The sequence below is a fragment of the Embiotoca jacksoni genome, unplaced genomic scaffold (assembly GCF_022577435.1).
Source record: "Embiotoca jacksoni isolate LCO1_2020_lvr unplaced genomic scaffold, fEmbJac1.0.p SCAF_5, whole genome shotgun sequence".
In the NCBI taxonomy this organism is placed as follows: Eukaryota; Metazoa; Chordata; class Actinopteri; family Embiotocidae; genus Embiotoca; species Embiotoca jacksoni.
Window position 1 is genome coordinate 3172096 of NW_027185403.1, and position 22565 is coordinate 3194660.

Below are 22565 nucleotides of genomic sequence, written 5' to 3' on the forward strand. Positions count from 1 at the left end.
GTATTGACTCACTGTCTTGTCTTGTTTGTTGCAATTAAAGTTTATTACATGAAATGTCTTTCTGAGTTTTATGTTTGCAACCGTTTTATGAATGCAAACAGGAGGAGAAAGACAGACGAGCGGGCTAAAGGAGAAATCTGGTCAACTTTTGACGGCAATTTTAATTGAGTTGGATTTAAAGATTTTATAATACCATGTAGTGTGCATATATTAGACCCGTATTATTAGACTGAAAACCATTTATTCTGTCAAAATCATAAAAAAACTTAACAATGGCTTTATACAGACTCTGATAATATAAACACATTTTCATTCGACTGCATCCTATCAGTGTGCTGAAGCCTCTCAAGAAATTTCCTTTGTGACGTTTCATTACACAAAATGTTTGCTCATTAGAGATGCTGACAAAGCCACATGTTGGTTGATTGTTATTGTGTTTGTGGAGTTTTTACAATGTTCTGCTGGTAACACGCTGTTATCCACACTGCTCACCTATGATCTATGATCCAACCTATGACCCAAATCTTAATAAATTGCCATATTTTGCATGTAGCAAACAAGCTGTTGTTTGTCTTCCTCTCAAGAATACCTCAAACTTACAGTTGGTATCACTTCCTGATTACTGCCAACGTTTACGTCCAGTAACTTGGAATAACGGAAAGAAAAGCATTACATGTAATCCTTGTCACCAAAACACTAACCCACAGGTTATAGCCACAGCCTCTGCCATTTTCTACTTCCTGAACCCCTCCCACTAAGATTCACGTTATCCACCTAACAGATTTGGTTCAGTAACAACACAGTTCTAGTGTGCACTGATTGTTCCCATCGAACACATGAATAAATATTCACTGATGTCATTGCCACATATGCCACAATCTCTCGAGCAATTCTCTGAGAGGTGACAAACGATGGAGAGAGAAGTAAAAAAGAGATTGACTGCTGCAAGCACGTGCAACTGAATGTGATACAAAACAACCCTTTTTATATTTGTTCTACAAATATTTGTATTTTATCGTAGCCTAAAATGCTAATTACATTTTCCATAGTTTAAAGGCCCTGGACTTACACTAAATATGTATAAGTATAAATACCATGTGAAAATTAGTGTGTGGACTTCTTTTGAAACTAATTTAATTGTGGGAAATGTTCATTATAAATAAATACCCAATTAGACAAAGTCCGCTTTAATGTGGCCAAAAAGAGACTCTGCCTTCATTACAGTATTCTGAGCCATGCTTCATTTTATCTTTGACATTATTGTCCTGTTGCTCGAGTGATTCGTCATTCTGGTCCATCATAAAATATTTCAACAACTAACTACTGCACAGCTGGCAACGTCTCCTCTCCTCTCCTTTCAACAACAGCACCAGTACTTTTGTTTGTGTTTTGTTCTAATTTTTGGGGTAATAAGAAAGGGATGGTTTCAGTCCCTCCAGGAAATCCCGATCTTGCGATCGCAATAATTAAAGCAAATTCAAGCAAACTCTGCAATATTTGCGGGAGCTTGCAATTCTTTTTTTTAATTCCTGCAATTATTCCTCAACAAATGTCATCAGCAGAAGCTGTGCTGAAAACATTGACAGCATGAAGTTAGTCTTTTCAGACAAATCTGGCTTTATTAACACAAATAACTCCTCGTTTACAGTCAGCACGGCTCTCCTCCTCTCATCTCCTCAACAAAACAAACCCTGTGTTCCGAATCGAACACGATTTGTTTTTACTTTTAGTATGGACTACAGCTTCCCTTCAAAAGTATATACTGTTGCATGTAGTATGTATACAATTGGGACATACTACTCCATCATAAAAATGCGTCTTGAACTTTGATGCACTTTGTTATATCCGTCACGATCCGTAGAAAAAGGATGCGATTTAGAAAAAGTAAGATTCCTTTTAATGCCCCTTCTTATTATTATTATTCTTCTTTTTATTCTTCTTCTTCTTCTTCTTTTTCTTCTTCTTCTTCTTCTTCTTCTTCTTCTTCTTCTTCTTCTTCTTCTTCTTCTTCTTCTTCTTCTTCTATCTTTTGTGGGCGGAGCATTAGCGCCATCAACTGTCTCGGCGGCTCAGTCGATGTGACGTATCTTCTGCTGTGCAAAGGATTGTGTGTCAGAGCAGCTCGAGTGCCATGCTGGCCTGCATACTGCAAAATACGACCGGATGTAGTAGGACATACTTGTACTTTTGGCATCCTACATCTGACATACTATGTGTTGGTACATACTAAATCTTTTTTTGGCCTACTAAATAGTATGCTAGTATGGATGTTGGAACGCAGGGCTACAAGAGCTTTCAGCTGACTAAATTTGGTTGAACTAATCGATTTTTTTTAAATTACAAATGACATCTATCATTCTTATGTTTTGTAGTTCCAGGCATCAACATCCATATGCATCTGTTATCATATAATAAGCAATATTCATACAAGGTATGTTTTTCATTTAAATTCAATGTAATTATGTTATTGATTTATTTACAATGGATCTGGACTGACTGCAAGTCCATCAATATACCAAGTGAAGCACAGTGCAGCCGTACAAGACCAGCTTTGTTGGATTGAAAAAGAGAGTGAGACAGAAAAGTCGACATGTGATTTTGATTGAAGTATCTCAACAACTGCTGGATGGTTTGCCATGAAATGGACAGTAGCTCTGGTTTTTGTGAGGCTACACCATCTCTCTTGGACAGGGGACGTTGTTTGAGCTTTTGTTCCTGTGAAGGACATGATGTCAGAAAGATCCAGCCTGTTAATCTCTCCTTTAAAATACTGCTTTGCTTGCTACTACGTTGCTTGCTTGTAGCTCCAAGGACAAAGACAACCAACCACCCAGAGATAGACAAATCTGGGTCAAAGTGAAAAGTGAAAGATCTGAATCATCGCAACAGAATAAAATAGAGGTCATATGCTTCTTAAAGCCCAGGATCACACAAAATGTGGCAGGAAGTGTGCTCATTCTGTCACAACCAATCAGATGCTTTTTAAAGTCTGACTTATCACAACCATCTCACTGAAACACTAACTACATCCCCATGAAGACACCAATGTCATGATGCTCGTGTTATGGATTGCATTGCTTTTTTTTCATCGAGCATGTAAGTGCTGCTTTTTTTGCAGCCAAAAATTCTGTGGTTTAGAGATTTTTTACACTCCTTTATTTAATGTCTTTCTGTTTTCTTTTAATTCAGATACGTTGGTTCCAGTAACGACAGTTCAGATCGGAGAACCAGTGAACTTGACATGTTCTTTACTCAAATTAAGCTCCTTAGGATTCCAATGGTACAAGCAGAGCGCCGGGGATAATCTTAAATTAATTGTGACACTCTTGATATCTACAAGTGCATTTGAACCAGAGTTTCCTCAATCAAGAATGCAAGTACATCTTTATGGCGGTTTTAGCAACCTGACCATTCTGAGGACAGTCCAGGAGGATGAGGGGATGTATCACTGTACAAGCGCAGACTGGTATGACGCTGAATGGATTGGGACATATTTGTCAGTAAAAGGTAATAATGTGATTTTTTTTTTTTTTTTTTTTTTTACAGGCTTGTGTGTCCATGCACATTTAAAAAAAAAAAACCGCCATCTGTGTTAACACAATTTTTATTTCACAGGAAACAGTCAGACATCAGACTACACCGTCACTCAGTGGCCGACAGCATCAGGTCCAGGCCGAGACTCAGCAACTCTCCAGTGTTCAATCCTCTCTGACCCTGAGCACATGAAGTGTCCAGGACATCACAGTGTGTTCTGGTTCAGAGTCGGATCAGATGAATCTCATCCAGACACCATCTTCACTGACGGAAATAGAAATAATGAATGTGACGAGAAATCTGACGCTCAGAAGAGCTGTGTTTATCGCTTCTCTAAGAGCATCATCTCTTCTGATGCTGGGACTTACTACTGTGCTGTGGCCACATGCGGAAGGATATTATTTTTTGAACTTTCTGATCCACCCTCGTACAAACCAACAAAAGTTGTCCTGATGTCAGATTCACATATTTGTGCTGCTCTAAACAAAGTCATACTGATTTATTGGACATATTAGTGTCAAACTTTAGTACAGATAAGTAATAACATACAAGCAAACTTGAGGGCACACTGTTTTTTTGCTGTTTTGTCTAAGCCTTAAATTGTAGGTTTTGTTTGTGTAATATCCTAGAGAGAATCACATATATAGCATTTCAAAGACAATATGTTTTTTGGAGAATTGTGACGTTCAAATTGATAGAGGAAGGAAACAGGACTTCTGTAAAAAACAGGCTACAACATCTGTGTTCACCTGCAGGTTTTGGGGGTCTGTTGTAGGGTAGAAGTGAAAGGAAATGTTACCAAAACCACAGAAAGTCAAGAGATGTGGAGAACTCAAAGAGACTGTTTAAAAAAGACTGTAAGTCCCCTGCGATAATGGAATTTAAGTTAAGAGTCTGAAAGATGTTTCATGCATTTTTTTTTAACGTAATTAATCTCTCTGTTTTAACTTATGTATTCAGATCAATAAAGACCATCAGTCTTTCTGGTCTCACTGCACTTTGTAAAGGACTTCTGCATTTCTGTCATGACAGCAACAAGTAAAGCTACTGTGGCAGACAAAAGCTGTGGTGGGCCGTTCCTCCACCCTTTGACCAACCACTGAAGCTGCTTCCTCAGATCAGACCTGACTGTCAGCTTCAACTGGACATGAAGTGAGAGAGGAGCTACGAGGCTTCAGCAGGCTAATTTTAGTTTTAGTTTGACTTGCTTGTTATTTAAAGTAAAAATAGTATCTGATGTATATTCCCTGTGTGTTTCAAACATACAGTCTACAATTATTTGCATCTGCAGTCTTGAAATATGTAAGTTTTAGTGTCATTTTTATTTGAACACCATTTTATTGATTTATTGATTCCAATGCATCACTGCGCCAAGAAATGGACTAAACAAGCAGTGCTGTCAATCCTATTTGTTGTACCTTTAAAGTCAAAGTCCTGCCTTTACCGAAAAGATCAGTGTGGAACAAGTGAATAATTAGCACCTCCCTCATCTATCAGCAACTAGCACTGAAAAACACCAAACCGCAGAAAAATGTGATAAAAAACGGTGGTGAAAGCACGACTGAGAAGGTGTGAGTGTGTCCATCCCTCTCGTACCTTTCATCTGCCCCTGTAAATTGTTCTAATAATAATGAAAACAATAATATATTGTTATTCAACTTGCCTTTTTTCAAAATAAAGCAGTGGTCCAGTTTTGTGAGATTAAAAGAGAGAGCGAGACAGGAAGAAAAGCCCCTCGTGTCATTACACCCTTGTTTGAAAGCCCAACCACCTTAAAGTTTGAGTTCCCGTGCATCAACAGTGTTTATAAAAGTTGTTTTGTGTCTCAGGTGCAACCAGTGCTGTACAAACATAGAAAAGACAGAGTAAAAAGGACAAAGTGAAAAAGAAACTACTTATTGTGCATTTTGTTTTGAACAATATGCAACAGTCATTATTTCCCCTGGTCTACCTTCTGTATGTTGTGAGCAGTGAAGCTGTGGACAGGAAACACATTTAACAATCGATCCCGGCTGGGATCAAACCGGTGACGCTGCGCTTATCTGCTAAAAAGGTGTTGTGTTTTACGAACTACTTCATTGTCAGGCCAACATGTTGAGGCTTGTAGTCAACAGTATGTTGAGCCCTTTGAAGGCCACAAACCAAAATGTTCCAGTCTGATAAATGTGGCTGCATGTTTTAACTCTTTCAGCTGCTTTCTCTTTACGCCTTTCAAATACTGTCGTTGCTCCAGAAATCTACACCAGACATATATGTTTTTTATGCCAGAGTCTTTTTGACTGCATGATATTGTCAGGTGTTCCTGTCACTACTGTAGTGAAGCTGAGTCACTCAGGATTTGTCCAAGTCAGTCACTTTTGGTTTTGATTATTTTACTGTAACCAAAAGCATTCTTTTCATGTAGAAAAAAAACAACACTGTTTGTATATTCTCTCATGCTGCCTCACTGTCAGGTCTTTGTTCAGGTTTACAAGAGTTTTCTCCCTCACATCGTTACATGGACCAGTTCAGTCAGAAACTTGTGATCTCTTCCAGGTGAATGTGTTTCTGTGATAATGTGAGAGTGATGCTCTGAAGGGAGAGTAGAGGAAGGAGGGTGTGACCGCAGCCACCTAGAAATATTTTTGTAGATGGATATTCTCTGAATATATGATCCCCACAATATAAAATGCTGTTTCAGGTGGAGTATACGTGTGTTCGTCCCAAACAGCTAAACCTGAAAAGTCTAAATGTTCTTGGCAATGTTGTGACCAAGACTGTTTGGGTTCACAAGTAGTTGATCTCTCTGTGAGAGTTATAGACACATGAAACAAAAGCTTACTGCTGCTGTTGTTTCATGTGTTTAGGTTGGAAAGATAGTTGGTATTATTTCCACTGTGGTAGTACAGCAAAGCACCAACATATCGAGTGGCCAATCAGATCGTTCTAAAATTGTTCCCTCCCACTTATTGCGAGTACATATTAAGGCAAATCAACGTATGAAATGTTCTAATGTAGATGCAGACATGAGTGGATTAATCGGAAAATGATGATCATATTTCATTTACTGCTGATGCTCAGAGTGGGGCGTAAGTATATAGAGCTTGTTTTCAAATAAAGTATATATTTTACGTGTCATTTCTTGCACTAACGTTTTAATCTCTCCTTTAAAATACTGCTTTGCTTGCTGCTGTGTTGCTTGCTTGTATCTCCAAGGACAAAGACAACCAACCACCCAGAGATAGACAAATCTGTCTCAAAAGAGTCAAAAGTCAAAAATCTGTATCATTGCAACAAAAGGAAAGAGAGGTGATATGCTTCTCAAAGCCCTGAATCACACAATATGTGGCAGGAAGTGTGCTCATTCTGTCACAACCAATCAGATGCTTTTTAAAGTCTGACTTATCACAACTGTCTCACCTCCTTTACTCACTGAGATACCAACTACATCCCCATGAAGACATCAATGTCATGATGGTCGTGTTATGGATTGCATTGCTTTTTTTTCATCGAGCATGTAAGTGCTGCTTTTTTTCCGGCCAAACATTTTTTGCATTTGAGATTTTTCACACTCCTTTATTTTATGTTTTTCTGTTTTCTTTTAATTCAGATACGCTGGTTCCAGTAACGACAGTTCAGATCGGAGAACCAGTGACCTTGACATGTTCTTTCCCCGAAAACAGAAAAGTACTCGTCCAATGGTACAAGCAGAGCGCCGGGGATAATCTTAAATTAATTGTGACACTCTTGACATCTACAAGTGCGTTTGGACCAGAGTTTCCTCAATCAAGATTCCAAGCACATCTTTATGACGGTTTTAGCAACCTGACCATTCTGAGGACAGTCCAGGAGGATGAGGGGATGTATCACTGTACAAGCGCAGAGTTCATTAAACCTCAATGGAATGGGACATATTTATTTGTAAAAGGTAATAATGTGATTTATTTTTTTTACAGACTTGTGTTTCTATGCACATTTGAAAATAACGCCAACTGTGTTACTGCCATTTTTATTTCACAGGAAACAGTCAGACATCAAACTACACCGTCACTCAGTGGCCGACAATGTTCACAATTTTGGGAAATAATGGTAATGCTGTTAAGAAGCACTCAATTTGTTGTTTATGAAAGTATTACAATTTCCAAATGTCTGATTTTTCATGCAAAATTAACTAGTAGTAATTTTACTTTTCCAATCATCTTACCACTGTCTATAACTTTCATTGTTTCTTCCTTCTCATTCTGTTGTAGCATGCATGTTTTCACAGGAGGTCAGTACAGTTATTTTTCTGCTCTGTGCTGTCTTGGCTATAAGTCTGATTGTTATTGCTGTCCTCATTCACGCCATCAAGAAAAACAAGAGTGATTATTGCAAAGGTAGAAGAAGTAAGTCATATTTTCTCTAGACAATGAAATTTAAATGATTGAACCTTCATTTATTGTTCTGTACTGTATATTATTTTTGTTATCCAGCTGCTGTTGGCTTGCAGAAAAAATGGGTTGGACAGAAACATCAACAGGTAAAGCATTTTTATTGTTTTTTATCTCATCAAGTCAATAAAGGTTTTGATATTGCTCATATTTTTTTTTCATATATTTTGTCAGACAGATGAGGACACATGGATTTATTCTGCTGTCATCTTTACCATGATGAAAGCTGAAAGAAATGCAGAAAAGGATGGGAAAGCAGAGAGAGAGAAGATCTACACTGCTGTCAAGGCTTTGGGGTTGGATTAGACTGTTAACACATGCTTGGTGTTCATTTGCTTTGAATAATCAAGTTGATAAACTAGCTAAAGGGCTTCATTTATGTTGCAGTACTGTACATACTATACTGTGTATCATCTTAATTCAAATTTGTGTTCTTTTGTTTAAATGTATTTACACAAAATGTATCTTTTTCACGTAAAAATTACAAATAAAACACACTTTCTAGTGCCAAACTGTTGCTGCTGGTGTGATCTGTTTGTCTTTCTAAACACTTACTAACATCACAGAAATCAGTTCAACATTTAAATTGCTCAAAACGGTTGTTTATCAGGTTTGTAATCTTGTTAACATCGCAGGGATTTAAAAATAATTTAGTAATGCGATTATTCCTTCAAGCAAAGTATATAACATTCAATATATTTACACTTCAGGATAATTTTTTATTTTTCAATTTTAACAATGACTGTTACGAACCGATAGCCTGATGCGAAACAGAACACAGTCAATTGGAAATCTTACTCCTGGAAGTTATAGCCTCCCTCTGCTCCATGCACATTACTGTGCTGCGCTTTGTTCACGTGCAACAGGAACACTCTGAACTTTGTGATCCACCCTCGTACAAACCAACAAAAGTTGTCCTGATGGCAGCTTCACATATTTTTGCTGCTCTAAACAAAATCATACTGATTTATTGGACATATTAGTGTCTAACTTTAGTACAGATAAGTAATAACATATAAACAAACTTGAGGGCAAGCTGTTTTTTCTGTTTTGTCTAAGCCTTAAGTTGTAGATTTTGTTTGTATAATATCCTAGAGAGAATCACGTATATAACATTTCAAATATTCTGTAATTTTGGGGCGAATTGTGATGGTCAAATTGATAGAGGAAGGACACAGGACGTCTGTAAAAAAAACAAGCTACCACGTCTGTGTTCACCTGCAGGTTTTAGGGGCCTGTTGCAGGGTAGAAGTGAGAGGAAATATCACCAAAACCACACAGAAAGTCAAGAGATGTGGAGAACTCAAAGCCTGAAAGATTTTTCATGCATCTCTTTTAAACATAATTAATTTCTGTGTTTTAACTTACATATTCAGATCAATAAAGACTATCATTCTTTCTAGTCTCACTGCACTTTGTAAAGGACTTCTGCATTTCTGTCATGACAGCAATAAGTAAAGCTACAGTGGCAGACAAAAGCTATTGTGGGCTGTTCCTCCACCCTTTGACCAACCACAGAAGTTGTTTACTCAGATCAAACCTGACTGTGCGCTTCAACCGGATATGAAGTGAGAGAGGAGCTACGAGGCTTCAGCAGGCTAATTTTAGTTTTAGTTTGAGTTGCTTGTTATTTAAAATACAAATAGCATCTGATATATTTTCCTGTGTGTTTCAAAGATACAATCTACAATTATTTGCATCTGCAGTTTTGAAATATGTCATTTTTAGTTTTATTTTAATTTTCACGTGATTTTATTGATTTATTGTTTCCACTGCATCACTGCACCAAGCAATGGACTAAACAAGCAGTGCTGTCAATCCTATTTGTTGTAACTTTACAGTCAAAGTCCTGCCTTTGCCGAAAAGATCAGTAATAATTGATAAGCAGTGGTCCAGCTTTGTGAGATTAAAAGAGAGAGTGAGACAGGAAGAAAAAGGCCCTTGTGTTTTTTATACCAGAATCTCTTATGTACAGTTGAAACCAGAAGTTTACATACACTGTGCAAAAAGACACATAACACTTTTTTTCTCACTGTCTGAAGTTAAATCAGACTAAACCTCTCCTGTTTCAGGTCCGTTAGGATTACCAAAATTATTTAACTTTTGCTAAATGTCACAATAATGAGAAAGATAATTTCTTCGAGAATTTTATATTACTTTCTTTCAGGTCAAAAGTTTACAAACACCAAAAGTACTATGTCTTTAAACAACGTGGGCAAGCCCAGATGATGATGTCATGGCTTTTGAAGCTCCTGATAGGTTAACTGACAACATGTGAGTTAATTGAAGGCACACCTGGGGATGTATTTTAAGGCCACACCTCAAACACTCTGCTTCCTTGTTTGAAATCATGGGAAAGTCAAAAGAAATCAGCCAAGAAATCAGGGAGAGAATCGTGGAGCTCCACAAGTCTGGTTCATCCTTGGGTGCAATTTCCAGATGCTTGAAGGTGCCACGTTCATCTGTGCAAACAATTATACGCAAGTATAAACATGGGAATGACCAGCCATCACACCGCTCAGGAAGGAAACGGGCTCTGTGTCCCAGAGATGAATGTGTTTTGGTCCGACATGTGCAAATCAACCCCAGAACAAAAGCTGAAGACCTTGTGACGATGATGGCTGAAGCTGGTAAGAAAGTGTCATTATCCACAGTAAAACGAGTCCTGCACCGACATGGGCTGAAAGGCTACTCAGCAAGAAGGAAGCCATTACTCCTAAAGAAACATAAAAAAGCCAGATTACAGTTTGCAAAAAGACACCAAGACAAAGACTTTAACTTCTGGAGACATGTCCTGTGGTCTGATGAAACTAAAGTGGAGCTGTTTGGCCATAATGACCACCGTTACATTTGGAGGAAAAAGGGGGAAGCTTGTAGACCTGAAAACACCATCCCAACTGTGAAGCATGGAGGTGACAGCATCATGTTGTGGGGCTGTTTTGCTGCAGCAGGAACTGGAGCTCTTCATAAAATAGACGGCATCATGAAGAAAGAACATTACCTGGAAATATTAAGGCAACATCTCAGGACATCAGCCAGGAAGCTAAAACTTGGGCGCAAATGGGTCTTCCAAATGGACAATGACCCTAAGCATACTGCCAAAATAGTTAAAAAGTGGCTTGAGGACAACAAAGTCAATGTCTTGGAGTGGCCATCACAAAGCCCTGACCTGAATCCCATCGAAAATTTGTGGGCAGATCTGAAAAGGCGTGTGCGAGCGAGGCGGCCAACAAACCTGACTCAGTTACACCAGTTCTGTCAGGAGGAATGGGCCAGAATTCCAGCAGAGTACTGTAAGAAGCTTGTGGAAGGATACCCAAAACGTTTGACCCAAGTCATGCAGTTCAAAGGCAATGCCACTAAATACTAAGGAACTGTATGTAAACTTTCGACCTTGAAGAAAGTAATGAAAAATTCTCTAAAATATTCTCTTTCTCATTATTGTGACATTTAGCAAAAGTTAAATAATTTTGGTAATCCTAACGGACCTGAAAAAGGAGAGGTTTAGTCTGATTTAACTTCAGACAGTGAGAAAAAAAGTGTTATGTGTCTTTTTGCACAGTGTATGTAAACTTCTGGTTTCAACTGTATTACTTGACTGCATGATATTGTCAGCTGTTCCTGTCACTACTGTAGTGAAGCTGATTCACTCAGGATTTGTCCAAGTCAGTCACTTTTGGTTTTGATTATTTTACTGTAACCAAAAGCATTCTTTTCACGTAGAAAAAAACAACACTTTGTATATTCTCTCATGCTGCCTCACTGTCAGGTCTTTGTTCAGGTTTACAAGAGTTTTCTCCCTCACACCGTTACATGGACCACTTGAGTCAGAAACTTGTGATCTCTTCCAGGTGAATGTGTTTCTGTGATAATGTGAGAGTGATGCTCTGAAGGGAGAGTAGAGGAAGGAGGGTGTGACCGCAGCCACCTCCCAACTCTGCATGCTTCTCGCTTCCTCATTAAGTGACTGACAAGCAGAGTGGGCGGGTTATCATTGATGACGTGCAGCTTCTGAATTGGCTGGCTTAAATATTGGAGATGGCTCCTCCTTCTTTCTGTATCATTGTGGCAAAAGGTTGGATTCATATTTATTAAGTTCACAGAAATAAAACAGCAACTAAATTCCTTTTTAACTAAGTGCTACAAACAGTGTTGTAGGATTTACTATTAGGTGTACATATGTGAATATGTTACATGTGGTGCATTTAAATTTGAAGTCTGGTAATGCCAGGGCCCTTTTAAAAGGACATATTAACCGGTATGGAAAAACATTCAACATGAATGTTATTCTCTATTTGTTGAATCATTTCACTTTCACTGAATGGTGACATTGATGTCAAGAAAGAGCAAATAGCTGCTTCTCTTTTGTAGTTTGTGTCCCATTTGTTAATACAAACTATTTTTAATCAAAATGTATTGGCGTGGGTTATACAGAGGAAATCAAACCCAATCTAAACTCATCCCTGGACATTAAGAACAGCGCTATTGTCACGAATTCTTCGCGGACAGAGACAATACGGTTACGACGCTCTTATTTTGAAACATTATTTTGACGCCGCGAACTGTTTCCGCTTCCGGTTGCGCTAATCGTATATGCTACTCAGGACCGACAGTTTAGTCAGATCGAGTCATTGATGATGTAAGTCAGAGTCCTGTAACTTTGGATTTACGTAGTGAAACGGTTCTGTTTACAGCTGTACTTATGTTCTTAAGTGCATTTAGTGTTAGTCAGTGTTTGTTATACAATTAGCCGTTTGAATAATAGCCCAACGTTGAGCTAAGTGGCTAATCTGGCTAGCGAGCCTGTATTCCTGTGAATGTGTGTATTAATGTTTAGTTAAGGTGAACTGTTGGTGATAATTCGGTTCTGTAATTCACTTTCTGTATTTATTTCAGAAACTCCATCTGTCGATAAATCCATCTGTCAATCCATCCATCTGTCAATCTGTCTCCAAGTTAAAATACTGTACGCCAAACTCAATACAGTAACGTGTGGATCAATCAGATGTCTGTGTTCTCTGACAGGAACCCTGCAGTGGTCAATACTCATCTTTACACCGGTCTCTCAGGGGTCGAATCCCCAACAAATGGTCCTTCGAGCCGGATTAATTGACGACTACAGAAGATGGCATCTGAAGATAGATTTACCCAACAGCCTCATTTCGAAGATCAACAGCGTCACGTGAGACATCATCGCGTCCCCAAACATCTTGAGGACTACGTCCTCGCCTACAATCCACAGCGACCTGCCCTTTCCTCCCACACTACAGAGGAGCAGAGAGGAGCAGCGGCCGCGGCAGGGGGCAGCCGAGCGGATGCAGCCTCTTATCTGGACAGACGTACAGCCTCACACAGCCCGAGCGCCGATGACCTGCTGAACACCACTTCACTTAAACGACTCATCGAATCCATCTCGAAGAATGAGAAGGAAGAGGACGCTGAAGTGGCTCAACTAACACACAAACTCCGGCAGTATGAAACCAGACGTCGTCGTCGTCAGGAGCTGCTGGAGCACATCACTTCCTTCCTGATGGAAGAACAGATGGATGAGGGTCATGACACCAGGAAGAGCACCTTCACCCCAGTGCTTCCAGCCTCATCAGAGCGTTCGGGCTCCTCGTGTTCTGTAATGTCATCAGACGTGATGACACCTGCTCTGGTCCAGCAGTACCCTACCAGGCCAGACCCATTGCAGCCTCATGCCTCAGGGCTGCCTCGCTCCTGTTGTGATACAGGACAAGTACGTGGACAGTTGATTGCTACTGCTCCGGTCCATGAGCCTATAGCGGTCTCTTACAGCTATCCAGCCGCACAGCATTACCACTCACCACAAGTGATGCCTCACGCCTCTTCCAACTATGGCCCAACTCACTACGTTACAGTGCCTTCATCAACACCAGCACTGGAGCAGACTCTACCTGTCCCCAGAGGTAATTCATCTACAGTTCATCAGATGCAGCTGCCATCAGGTCAGACTGTGACCCCACATAGCCCTGGTCTACAACACCCCTCTGCATACGGTGTGCCAATACTCAAAATCCCAGACTTCTCCACTGACAGCGAAAAGGAGTTTGCTAACCTGAAACTGGCTGTAGATAACCTGCTTGAGCCTCATACAGAACTGTCTGAGAAGTACAAATATCACGTGCTACTCGAACATCTTAAGCTGCCCGAGGCGCAGATGATTGGTCAGTCTTGTAGCCACCTTCCAAACCCATACTCAGCAACTATGCAAGCCTTGCAACTACAGTATGGTCAGCCACACCAGCTGGCACAAAGTGAGATAGCAGCCATTCTGACCACCTCAGACGTGAAGCCTGGTGATGCCCACACTTTCCAGAGTTTCGCCCTACGAGTCCACCTCCTAGTGAGTACACTGCTCTCCTTAGAGGGACCCAAAGGTATGGAGCTAAACTGCTGCTCTCATGTCGACCGCTTACTCAGTAAGCTGCCCAAGTACCACAGAGATGGGTTTATTGAGTATCTACAGGTGGAGGGAAAGCTGAATAGCACAAGTCTCAACCCCTACAATCTACAAGATCTTAATGGATGGCTATAAGGTAAAGCTCAACAGCAGCGTCTGTCCAGCAGATTGGTGCAGCGTTACCAAACCGGACAACCCCAAGTTAATGGAAGGGAGAAGATCACGTTGAAAGGCAAAGGTCAAGGTGTCTCTGTGTATCACAGTACAGGGCCCCCTCCGCAGAGCCCCTCCAGCAACCACACACAAGCAAAGAAACCATTCAAAATACAATGCCTCTTCTGTGACAGCAAAGAACATTATATCAGTCGCTGTCATAGTATCACAGAGCAGTCAGCAGTTGATCTGGACAAGTGGATAACAGAGGGAAGGCGCTGTTGGAAATGTGCACGAACACATGCTCCGGAGTCGTGCAACCTCAAGAAACCGTGCAGCGACTGCAATGGTATTCACCTCCAAGTCCTCCACGGCGTAGCGCAGCGTCGATCCATCAACTCACAGTCAGAGACCACAGAAAGCAGAGTCTACCTGACACTCAGCATTACATCAAGCAAAGTACTGCTGAAAGTGGTCCCCGTCCTGCTACACAGCAAGACCAAGTCTACGGAGACCTTTGCTATCTTGGATGATGGCGCACAGAGGACTATCATCCTACCACAGGCCGTCCAACAGCTCCAGTTGATCGGTGAGTCCGAGACTCTTGCCCTGCGCACAGTGCGGACAGAGCTTACACAGCTCCAAGGGTCAAAGGTCGACTTTGAAATCTCCCCCAAAGATAACTCACAGAAGCGCTACAAAGTACAGGGAGCATTTACAGCTGCAGGTCTAGACCTGGTAGAGCAGACCTATCCACTGCAAACACTCCAAAAACGACACAGTCACCTGCGCGGGATCCCACTGAAGACATTCTTTAATGCCAGTCCAATGGTGTTGCTTGGATCAGATCACGTACAACCGATTACTGCCACTAAGCCGGTGCGTAGAGGAGCTAACAGTGGACCTGTTGCCATCCACGCTGCCCTCGGATGGGCTTTGCAAGGTGCTGAAAGGTGTGGATCCCAGCCAACCGCAGTGCAGCAATGTCTTTTCACCACAGTTGTTCCTCCTAATGACCTCCTGTGCCGAAACGTGGAGAAGTTATGGCAACTCGACGTTCTGCCGTTTCGGAACGAGAAAGTGGTAGTTCGTTCCCGTGAGGACCAAGAAGCCATGAACCTCTTAGAGACAAGGACGCAGAGGGTCAACACTGAAGGAGTTCAACGCTATGCAACCCCCCTCCTGAGGAGGAGAGGAGCCCCTAAACTGAACAGCTCGACTCATTCAGTCATAGCTCATCTGCGAGCCACAGAGAAACGGCTCAAGAAAGATCCGGAGAAGGCAGCTATCTTTTCGGAGGAGATTGGCAAATTTATTCGGGCCGGTTACGTCAAGAAGCTTCTGCCTAACGAAGTGAGCCAGTCTGAGGAGGCATGGTATCTCCCTCATCACCTTGTGTGCCACAACAAGAAGCGACGACTGGTCTTCAACTGCTCCTACAGTTATCAGGGTGCCTCAATGAACGACCAGCTGCTACCTGGACCCACGTTGGGGCCCTCGCTGCTAGGTGTCCTCCTACGATTCAGACAGCATCAGGTTGCTGTGAGTGGGGACATCCGCGCAATGTTTCATCAAGTTTGTCTTCTGCCTGAAGATCGACCACTCCTCCGGTTCATCTGGAGGGACCCGCACTGTGAAGACCGGGACACCCGGAGCAACCCAGCCGACGACATAACCGAGGGTGAGACCCTCTTGGAACTAGCAGAGCCCGGTCGTTGGAGTCAAGGGCCTCCATTCTTAAAGCAGAGTGCTGAGCACTGGTCAAAGAAGCCTGAACATGCTACAGCAGTGAGCTCAGCCGAACTAAAGGGTATCACATTCTGCTGCCTCACAACAGTGGAACCTAAGGACAATCTCCCTGATGCTTCTCAGTTCAGTGTATGGAATGAACTGGTAGAGGCCACTCGTCAAGCAAGCCAGGGTGTTCAAGGGGCGGCCGAGGGTCCGAAATATCACCAAGCTACTAACCTCCAGGATGCGGAGATCCTTCTGCTGAAGAAGAGTCAAGCCCGTAGCTTCCCGGTGGAGGTCAGCGCTCTCAAAGCACAGAAACCGGTGCCAAACCACAGCTGATTGGTCAGCCTCGCCCCAGAATGGGACCCCTCAACCTGCTTAGTCCGGGTAGGAGGGAGGCTACGAAGGCTGCAGAATACAGACATAGGAGAGATCCATCCGATTGTGCTCGACCCAAAGCACCCAGCAACAAAGCTCCTCATCAAACATATGGACGAACGTTTGTTTCATCCGGGTACGGAGCGGGTGTATGCAGAACTGCGAAGGCGGTATTGGATCTTGCGAGGACGACAAGCTGTCAGACACCACCAGCTCATGTGTCCATCTTGCCAACGCTGGCGAGCTCAGCCCAAGGTCCCGCAGATGGCCACCTATACCACCAGATACCACCACAGCGCCTCCGGCTTCTCTGTCCACCTTTCTACTCAAGAGGTGTCGACTGTTTTGGCCCTTACCTGGTCAAGATAGGCAGGAGGACAGAAAAGCGCTGGGGTGCCATCTTTAAGTGTCTCACGACCCGCAGCATTCGCATTGAACTCCTCAACTCTCTAGATGTAGATGCCTTCCTCCTCGCTCTTCGTAGGTTCATCGCGAGACGCGGCAGACCGAAGGAGATACTGTCAGACTGCAGTACCAATTTCCGTGGCGCTGAGCGAGAACTCCGCGAGGCTTTTGCAGCCAAGGAACCACAGTTGAAGGAACAGCTGATGGAATACCGGATCGACTTCAAGTTCAACCCGCCAAGCGCTCCTCACTTCGGTGGAGTATGGGAGAGAGAGGTTCGTTCCATAAAAGCCGGCCTTCAAACTGCAGTTGGGAGCCAGTCAGTCTCCGAAGACGTCTTAGTGGAGGTCGAAGGGATCCTAAACTCAAAACCACTAGGGTATGTGTCGGCTGATATTGCTGACCCTGACCCCATCACTCCTAACATCCTTCTCATGGGGCGGCGGGATGCATCGCTGCCTCAAGTGGCCTATGCCCCCGCAGGCATAGGAAGACGGAGATGGCGCTACTGTCAAACGCTTGTGGACCAGTTTTGGATCCAGTTCACACAGAACTATCTGCCCACTCTTCAAACACGGCAGAAGTGGCAGAAGGCCACTGGTAACATCGCTGTGGGCTCAGTCGTCCTGATCGTCGATCCATTGCTTCCCGGGGCTCAGTGGCCCATTGGGAAGGTTTGTAAGACAGTCCCTAGTCAGGACGGATGTATCAGGACCGCAGAGGTCCTGGTGAACAGTAAGGTCTACACAAGACCAGTTGCTCGTCTGATCCAGCTCCCTGAGCTCAAGGATGATGCTAATGATGCATGAAGAATTCCTGTTGTTACACATTTGCTGCTCAAATGTGGGGGCGGCTGTTACGAATTCTTCACGGACAGAGACAATATGGTTACGACACTCTTATTTTGAAACATTATTTTGACGCCGCGAACTGTTTCCGCTTCCGGTTGCGCTAATCGTATATGCTACGCAGGACCGACAGTTTAGTCAGATCGAGTCATTGATGATGTAAGTCAGAGTCCTGTAACTTTGGATTTACGTAGTGAAACGGTTCTGTTTACAGCTGTACTTATGTTCTTAAGTGCATTTAGTGTTAGTAAGTGTTTGTTATACAATTAGCCGTTCGAATAATAGCCCAACGTTGAGCTAAGTGGCTAATCTGGCTAGCGAGCCTGTATTCCTGTGAATGTGTGTATTAATGTTTAGTTAAGGTGAACTGTTGGTGATAATTCGGTTCTTTAATTCACTTTCTGTATTTATTTCAGAAACTCCATCTGTCGATAAATCCATCTGTCAATCCATCCATCTGTCAATTGTGGAATATAGATCTGCTTAGTGCATATGAGGGCTCATATGTTGTACGATAATACAATATAATTTGGGTTGTCTTCCACCTAAAAGTCATGTATATTGATGTATTCTTTGTTGGTTGGTGGAGGTGGGGGTTGTCTTCCTTCACCCCCTGGAATCCTCCAGACAGCCGTCTGATAATGCCTCAAAGAACAACTGTATGTGACCCCACAGGTTGCAGACCTCCTACTGTGACCTTTTGGTTTGGCCAAGCAGTATCACTCACATTTACATACACAGCCTTTTGTCTACACCTTAAGATTGGTAGTGATGGTACGACCTATATGTAAGTGATATGATATGATATATATATATATATATGTGTTGTATTGTTGTAAACATATCCTAGCACAGAAGCTCAAAATATATACTGACTGTAAGCATTGTAGAACACATTGCTTATGCAGGAACTTATCACATTGGGGTCACAGTGGGGTGCAACTCACTATCAGATCAAAAGGGGGATGTGGTTCAAACGGAGGACAGTGGAAAAGTACTGAGACAAACATACTATGCAAATGTTCCCGACTCACTGTAGGTAACACCTCTTCCTATAGTATAAGTGTATGTGCCGGAAAGGGGGAAGTCAGAATCCAACAAAGAGACCTCAGGTTGATGTTGGGCTCTCCAAGATATCTTGTAAACTACGCTTAATAAAAATCAACTAAGACCGGTAAATGCCTAAAGACTGCTTCTATCAACGGACTCGGGGAAAACAATTGGGGACAACAATTTGAGATACAACAATTTGGGGGCTTCGTCCGGGATAGAGGCATATTCGGACCTGATTCAGTGAAGCACAGGCACTCAGAGACCAGGTCGACCGCACGAAGGTAAGCAGAAAACCGAGTTTAAACTGAATTTCTGCGATTGACTACTACTAAAAAAGTCTCTGTGAATCTGTGTAAACTGAATCGCTAAAAAGGCTAAATAAAGTTGTGGAGAGCGGAATCTCTCGGGAAGAGAAGCGAGTAAAGTCCAGGTCGTGGCGGACCAAACCAGGGCCTGACGGGGCACTGGTAAAGCTGGGTGAAAGGCCCGGGGGAAGTAAGGAAGCCCCCGAATTAAGTCCTGGTGGTGGCGGACCCTACCAGGGTCTGACGAGGCCTTGGCAAGCGCTGGGTTAGAGGCCCGGGGGGGATTTCAGGAACCCCCCGAATTCTGTGGGTTGGAAGGCCCGGGGAGCGTGAATCTGAACAAGAGAGTTAAAAAGAGTTGTAAAATATAATACTCAGAGAACGGCGACTCTCAAAAATAGAGTGGTTGAAATGCCCGGGGAGTAAATCTCTCAAAAATAGAGTGGTTGAGATGCCCGGGGAGTAAATCTCTCAAAAATAGAGCTAAATAGAGCAGTAGCGAAGCTCAGAGAGCGAATCTCTTAGAAATAACGTTAAATAGAGCTGTAGCTTTAATACTGGGAGAGCGGCGTCTCTCAGAAATAGCGTTAAATAGAGCTGTAGCTTTAATACTGGGAGAGCGGCGTCTCTCAGAAATAGCGTTAAATAGAGCTGTAGTTATAATACTGGGAGAGCGGTGAATCTCTCAGAAATAGTTTTTTTGTTTGTTTTGGGTCGAAACGCCCGGAGTGTATGAACTCAGAAATAGGTTTTTTTCTTTTGGGTTGAAAACGTGGGTGGCTTCCAAGAACTAAGCAAGTTTTATAGAGACATCCAGTCTCGGCAAGTTCTTGTTCTGTGGGGACAAAGGGTGGTGTTGGTGAAGAAGTGAGCGTGAATTAAAAGATTTGTGGTATCTGGGGTGACCCCTAGAGTGAGACCGGACTGAATTTATTCAGCCTAGAAGCTTGTCTCACTAGATCCACAAATTGACCTAAAGGAGTCATTCACACTCGATCTCCACGTGTGTGTTGAATTATCACTGTGTGGTAGTGTTGAATAAACAGTAAAAAACAAATTAAAAAAGGAAAAGGAAGAGATGCAGGATAGGAGAAGAAGTTTGCATAATATGGCATTAGTAGGCAGAGCCACACAGCAAGTGTGGGAGAGTAAAAGAAAAGACTAGATGAACAAAATTACTGAGAGAGAAGGATAACATAAACAGAGGCAGAATCTCAGTCAGAAATAACAAAAATTGAAGTAAGCAAAAAATAAAATCAGAACACAGTAAAACTAACGCTGAAAGATCGCGCTAAAAACTTAGAACAACGGAGACAGACAAATGACTAGAATAATCCAGAACGTAACAATATATAAATAAAAGAACGGGAACAATTAATAAAAGTGATAGTTAAAAAAACGAAATAATAAAAAAAAAAGATAGAGAAACAATATGGTTAAGAAAGCCAATTAAAAAAAAAAGAGAGAAACAAACAAATATGGGTTAAAAATTGAAGAAAATACATGAATAAACAAGAATAACCTAAGATAAGTGATAGCATAGAGATAACAGAGGAAAAAGCAACAGGAGGAGGAGCTGAGACAGGCACAGGCTCAGCTTTTAAAATTCCAATTAGATGACGCCAGACGCAAAAGCTACTGATAAGTAAAAAGGACACAAAACAATGGGGAGAGTAAGGGAGAAAATTAGGTTAGAGACAGCAAAATCTGCATCACAGCCCCGTGAGAGCCCTAAGGTGGGAAAATCAAACAAACCCACAGTAAAAACGAGAGCTATTATAAGATGCAAAGATCACGGACAGATTGAGAGGGTTTGGGTGTGGTAGCCAGAGAGGGAAGCAGGAGGACTCTACCAGTGCAGAGGAAAATTAAACTCTGCAACAACACAGTCAAGACACCCTGAGAGCAAAGGAGGCAATACAGCAGACCAGCACCATGTCTGCACCGCAAGAAGTGGACAGAGAGAGTGAGGACAGAGACAAACACTCCTCCTCGGAGCAACCACAAGCAACAGGCATCAAAATAAAGACCAATAAAAAAAGAAAAGGCACTGAAATCATGACAAGAGGCAGTAAAACACCGAGATGGATCCGGTGGCACAAGTACGGGAGGCACGGACAATCTGGGTGTCAGAAACAGTTGGCTGACCTCAACAGACTCCACCGACTCGAACTCCTTTTATACCTGTCACGTGATCACTGCTAAGAGACGCTAACAACAGAATGCTACAGGGGACAAAAGGGGGCGGTGATGTAGAAAAATGCGTTAAACAATCAAACAGGAAGTCTGATGAACCAGCAATTCAACTTCTGAAACAGTACCTGTCTCAGAAGAATAGTTGTTTGATTGGATAAGATAAAGTAAAATAAATCAACTTAAAATAATATGAGATTAGTTAGAGCTGAGTTAATAGAAAAGATAGAACGAAGTTAAGAGATCAAAGTTAAGGATAAGATAGATCAAAGAAAATAAGAGAATACTAAGTTTTAAGACGTAAAAGTTAAAATTTAAAGGGGCCCAAAGACAGTGTAGTATAGGAGAGCGCTAGTCACACCAGAAGTAGAAGGGCGGATTAGAATAAGTAGATAAATAATAATAGAACCACAATATAAATAAAAGAAAAGATAATGAGCAAAAGACTATGAGGAACCTTACTGCCGCCTTATTCTGGACCGCGCAAGCGGCAATGGTGTTTATATCACTCAAAAACGCTCTTAGCACTGTTTCTGATCTGGCTGTCCCGGACTACAAAGTTCCATTATATCTGGATGTTTCTGAAACAGCCCAGACAGCAAATGGTGTGCTGTTTCAGAGAAAGGGGGGGACAGGAAGGTGTTGATATACACAAGTGTGAAACAGGAAGGTGTTGATGTACGTAAGTGTGACACTAGATGCTACAGAGAAGTGACACTAGATGCTACAGAGAACAGACACCCCCATGCACCACACTCATACAGTACGTGGACGACCTATTACTGGCCTCTGACACAGCGGAGGATTGCCTCACTGACACACGGACACTCCTGTTGCATCTCTTTACACACGAGTTTAAGGTTAGTAAAAACAAACTACAAGTTGCACGACAGCAGGTGTCATTTTTGGGTCGATTAATATCACACCTGCACACCGAACATCAATCCTGCACCACACAAAGTCACTGACAGTCAAAACCATGCTCTCGTTTCTGGGCCTGATCGGATATAGTAGACACTATATACCTGATTTCACATGCCTCACCCAGAGCTTACGTAACATGGTGAGAGAGGTGGGCATGCATAATCTCACTGGGCCGCTAAAATGGACTATCACGGCCGAACAGGCA

At 42.2% G+C, this 22565-nt stretch overlaps 1 long non-coding RNA gene across 1 annotated transcript; it reads left to right on the forward strand.

Moving 5' to 3' along the window:
* The first annotated feature begins 7764 nt into the window (after positions 1 to 7764).
* On the forward strand, positions 7765 to 8351 carry LOC138211305 (uncharacterized). Its single transcript, XR_011179328.1, has 3 exons — positions 7765 to 7898; positions 7986 to 8032; positions 8118 to 8351. It is a non-coding gene; the product is annotated as an uncharacterized lncRNA (long non-coding RNA).
* The last annotated feature ends 14214 nt before the right edge of the window (positions 8352 to 22565 follow it).